At 41.0% G+C, this 5,815-nt stretch overlaps 1 pseudogene; it reads left to right on the forward strand.

Moving 5' to 3' along the window:
- The first annotated feature begins 913 nt into the window (after positions 1-913).
- Positions 914-1,667, forward strand: LOC110763250 (DNA repair protein XRCC3 homolog pseudogene; annotated as a pseudogene).
- Positions 1,668-5,815: the final 4,148 nt, after the last annotated feature.

The raw sequence follows: 5,815 nt of genomic DNA on the forward strand, positions 1-5,815 counted from the left end.
TGATTGTAGACTTGGTCCATGGCATGTAGCAATGTCGAGGCAATACCATGTTTTGGAAAAATCTCCATGTAGACATGGTTTCAAAATTTTTGAAGGGCCAAGCTAGGTGGGATGTCATAAAAAAGAGCACAATTCGCTCTCGTCATCATGCCCGCATGCATCTCCTACATATAAAGGGTATGAAAGTAAAAATTGAAATTGCCCCTGCCACTGCAATTATGGTATTCAAGGAATCTGACGAAATGGCCTGGTTGAAGCAATAACAAGTGGAAACCGGATTCGAACTATTTCATAAGTTTGCAAAAATAGTGGATCCAGAAGGAAACTGGGACAACATCACTGTGGGCAGGGTCGTGAATTTCATGGCTCGCGGTCGCCACAATTGAAGTGTATGCAACTTCGAATGTGTCAACAGCAGCAAACTTGTCAACAGCAGTAAAATGTAGTGGAAACAACATGTAAAATGGAACTATGAGGTGGCCTCTTTTTGTATTATGTAACTATGGGGTGGCCTCTTGTTGTATTATGTAAGTTTTGAATTTGGATTTTATGGAATTATGATGCCTCTTTTTGTATTTGTGTGTATACAATTTATTCGTGTCCAGTTCAGTGCCGATATAGCGACAATAACTCCACAATACAAATGCGTATAATGGCAATATGATGTCAATAAGAGCACAATAGAGTTACAATACGATTCTATTGCAGTAGGTACTGCATCAGACTGTTTTTTAAATTATTTGGTCCAAAAAAAAAATAATAATTAAAAAAAATTTAATTAAAAATTGGAAAAGGGATGAAGTATACATACCTTAAAAGACATATGGCCTACATTACACACCATCAATATGGACTCTATATATACAATTCATGCCTTGTAGCACCATGACATCCCCCCCTAAATTACGAAAACATGACACCAGAAAACCTCATGCTCCTTCCTCTTTCAACCCCTAAATTATCCATCGGATGCCCAATACTAGATGGCTGCTTGGGCGGTGGGATACCCTGCAACTCCATAACAGAATTGGTAGGGGAGAGCAGTTCCGGGAAGACACAACTTTGTCTCCAACTTACAGTAAGAGCTCAGCTCCCGCCCTCACATGGCGGACTAGGGGGCTCCTCCCTCTACATATTCACATAATTCAGCTTCTCATTTCGTTGATTGCAACAACTAGGCAACCTTTATCATGCATCATACCCGGTTGGAAGACATATATGTTCATGGCGTTCATGATGCTCAACAACTCATCCATGTCCTTCGAGACATAGAAGCATTTATTGCCATTGATCACACCCGGTTACCTGTGAAACTCATTGTCATTGATTCCATTGTTGCATTGTTCTGATCATAGTTTCAGACAACACTGGCATATTTGAAACGGCGGTCTGAAATGTTCTTCAACATATCTGGGACATTGAAGGCTTTAGCAAATAAGTTTGGGTTGGCGGTGGTTGTCACCAACCAAGTGGTGGATTTTATTGGGCCACATGATGGGGTGAGGTTGGGAAACTTGGAGTGCCTGCACACATCAGGCAGACGGGTGAGTCCAGCTTTAGGACTGGCTTGGGCACATTGCATAAATTCAAGGGTGTTCTTGGCAAGATATGAGAAATCTGTTGGGGTTAATAGTCGTAATGCTTCTTCAGCAACTATATCCAGTTAAACACATAGGACATTTCACCTTGTATTTGCCCCATGCATCGCCTGAATTTTTAATTAGAAAAGAAGGTGTAGTAGGAGTATCACGGTAACTGTGTAATAATGGAATTCAAAGAACTTTAATGTTTTGGATCCATTTGGAGTTACATTCCAGGGCCTTTAATTTTGTACTGACAGTTTACATTGCAATAGCAATACCAGTACAATATAATGACAATCTGAAGGCAATACACACATTCCGTGAGGCTATACCCAGTAGATGCTATCCGAATAAGCATCCAACCAGGTATTCCGAGTGTAATACTGAGAAGCCTTCGAGTATACATTTAGTTTCAAGAAGCGGCAAACTGCAACTACATGCTTGCAAGGTAGGTGCTCAAGTTGAAACTTTCTACAACTACAACTGTTGTTCGTCAAATCTATGAGGTCGTCCATATCACCGTCCAAAAACATTAAACTGTACATTATTTAGTTTAACGACATTCATCCTTGCAGCATCCTCCAACCTATTCCTCAACTTCTTCTGCCAAAATTGGGGCACAATGTTGTTGTGCAATTCAAAGCCAACTCACGACATTCAGTGAACCATTTGAAAAGGAGATTAATAATTTCCCCTATCAAATGAACCACTAGCAGCATCCTTACAAACCTAAGGACTGAGTTTATTGACTCCGCAATATTTGTTGTCATTACATTGTAGCGGCGTCCATCCATGTGAGCTCTAGACCACTTATGTAACACTGATGTTCAAGATATTGAGCAACGTGTTCCTTTCTCTTGATCTTGCGAAAATGACAATCAAATTCAGCAATTGAATACGATTTCGCAGCCTGCTCAAAGTGCATCAGTATTTTATCACACTTTTTCAACTTGCAAGTGTGTTTCATGTTCCCCTTCATATGATAAAAGCATATGTCATGCTGCGCTGTTGGAAAAACTTTGTTCCACACATTCTCTATGCTAACATTGCGATCATAAATGATAACAAGATTGGGACACTCACCAATGACTTCATAAAGTAGAGTGAAAAACCAAGGCCATGATGCATCCGTCTCCAAATCCCCGATCCCAAAAGCAAGAGGATATATATTTTGATTACCATTGAATGCATTTGCTACAAACATAACACCCTTGTACTTAGATTTTAAATGAGTGGCATCCATAACTATCACTGGGCGCATGGAAGAACGAAACCCTCTAATACATGCGCCAACTGCCATAAATAAATACACAAAGTGATTGTTCTCATCAGTTTGGATGTGTGTCTTTGTGCCGAGATTCATACGCTCCAATTCATAGCAATAGGCTAGAAGGATATAATAAGCCTCCTCGGCTAATCCTCTAATGGACAATAGAGCTAACTCCCTTGCTTTCCAAGCTTTCGAATAATGGATGGTCAAACCAAAGTTGTGTTTCACATCTCTCATTATGTCACTTGGTGTGTATATTGTCCGAGAATCCTTCAACTTCCTTTTAAATGAAGTGGCTACAAGTGTTGTGGTTGCTTGACGATGGTTGTCATTTACGAACCTCAAATCACATTCATGGACAGCTGTACACCTCACAATCATGAAGTTGTATTCTCCAATTCTCGATGCTCGGACCCGCCATCGGCATGGACGTTGACAACAAACCACAAGCAACCTCTTAGTGCAAGAGAATTGCACCTTAAATTCAAAGTGGCCTCTTAATGCGGTCAACCGTAACTCGGTCAACAATGCTCCCTTACTAGAGAAAATTTGCCCAACTTGAATTATCGGATTCCAATCACATCGCGAATACCCCCTGTCCAAATATGCTTCTTCATCATTTACACCAGCCACATTGTACTGGTTCTGTTCACCCATTTGACTCAGATAATGTCCATGAGTGGGTTCAGATTCTCCTCCTAAACGCATTATTGGCAATTGGGCAGATGTGTCCAAGCGGCCCAAATTAGGAGGGGCAGAGTACACTGACACTTCATTTCTTTCAATACCATTATCACCACCATGCATCTCCTCCACCTCGCTAAAATCAATCATGTCCATAAAATCTGTCCCAACATCACCTCCCACATCAACGACATTTGTATTATTCTGAGTTACTTCATTGCTTTCAACAATGGCAACTGAAGAACGACCCATCCGACTACTATCTGTCATGATATGCATACTATCAACTATATCATTTGTCAGTCCTTTATCTTCTATACTCACGAGTAAGGGAGCTAGTTTTGAAGGTGTTACCTCACAATTATACTTCATAAAAATTTGGCATCATCATCGTCCTCAATATTTATGTGCTTCCACTCATTCGAGGCCACCAAAACTGAAAAACTTTAAGCAAACTTTGTCTTCCCTGCTGTTTGTATTACCAATCTGATGCACACTATCCAACAATTCAGCAAATGTGATGGTCCGTGGAACTATTAAGCCTTTTGAGTCACCCCCTTCATTTTGATCATCTTCTTTGAGGTTACCCATTTTCCATTGTAGCAAACCAAAATAACAATTGTCTTCATTTCTGACCATGACAAAATAACATTTCATTAACACAGTACAACCATAATAACCAGGCAATACAATGGCAATATAACATAGCAACATAACAGCAATACCATAGCAAAATAACAAGAACACAACAGCAATACAACACTAACACAGCAGTGAACAAGGATTCATCACAATCACACTATACGAATCTAGTACATCAAATGGAAAATCCCAAGTTTCAAGATTCACATATCCAGAGCAATCTAAATGCAATTGGTAAAAACCCAGATGGATGAGCATGAAGATTCAAGAAACCTAACCGAAAGCAATTAAAGCCAAAACCAATTTAACAAAAACCCAAGTGTTGGGGTCTTTTTCTGTTGGAAGGCCTGTCCGGGCTTATTGATTCTTGGACCGCCATAGAGTGGTGGATCAAGCCTTCGTTGCCCCTTTTTCTGAGTTAGCGAGGACTAGGCCCAAAGTATCCCGAGGGAGAAGCAAGTCCCAGGGGAGTACTTTGTTTTTCTTCCAGCGGCTGCATATTTTGCGCTAACCTTTCCGGCAACTTTACGAAGAGTTGAACATGATGTTGGATTGAGATTGTGTGAGCTTGGCTTGAGAGCTTGGAGTGTGGGAGCTAAAGACCCACAAGTTTAGCAAATGAGAATGCATGTGCTTGGCTTGGTGTTGGATATGCTTGAGTTTGGGTGTTGATAATTTGTTGTTTGTGGCTATGACTATGGGGATTTAAGATTTCAAGAGGAGGATGAGAGGAAAAGCTTGAGATTTGAAGGCTATGGTGTTTATAGCTTGGAAGGAAGGAAAAGCTTGGAGTTATGCTTGGTGAGACTTTATGGATTTAAGAGTTTCAAGAGAAGGAGAATGGGAGGAAAAGCTTGAGGTTTGAAGGCTATGATGTTTATAGCTTGGAATTGAGGAAAAGCTTGGAGTTATGCTTGGTGAGGCTTTATAGAGAAGATGACGGATTTCAAGAGTGAGAAAGTAGGAGACATGGTGGTGATGGTTGAGGAATGGCTGGGATGGCCGCTAGAATGCTTGTAGCGGCCAAAGGGAGGAAGGAAAGTGGTTTGATGGTTGCTAGGGTGCTTAAGTAACCAAGAGATGTTGGTCGATGGCTGCTGGGATGCTTGCAACAGCCAAAGGATGGAGGTTGATGGCTGGGATGGCCGCTGAAATGCTTGCAGCAGCCGAAGGGAGGAAAGAAGATGAGTTCTCATGGTTGTTGAGAAGCTTACAACAACCAAGAGAGGTTGATTTTGCCTAGCAAATGCCTGCCAATTTATAGAGGATGAGGTTTTTCCTTTATTTCCAATAGATAAAAGGAGATGCTGGAACTAGCCTATTTCCAATGGTTAAAAGGGAGCACTGGAGCATGCTATTTTCCATCAGGTAAAGCTAGGCATTGGAAAATGACTATTTCCTATGGGTAAAAGGGATTGTTGGAATTGGCTTGTTTCCAGCGGGTAATAGGGAGCATTGGGACATTCTTATTTCCAGCGTATAGAGCTAGACATTTGGAAAATGACTATTTCCTATGGGTAAAAGGAAGTGCTTGAAACATATCTCATTTGCTCACCCACATTGGAGAACTCTAAGTAATGGACTTGGACTTTGGTGCTCCCAAGTATCTAGCCCAAAGTCTCCATTATCCAACAGC

This window comes from Prunus avium, chromosome 2, assembly GCF_965620075.1.
Source record: "Prunus avium chromosome 2, drPruAviu1.hap1.1, whole genome shotgun sequence".
In the NCBI taxonomy this organism is placed as follows: domain Eukaryota; kingdom Viridiplantae; phylum Streptophyta; class Magnoliopsida; order Rosales; family Rosaceae; genus Prunus; species Prunus avium.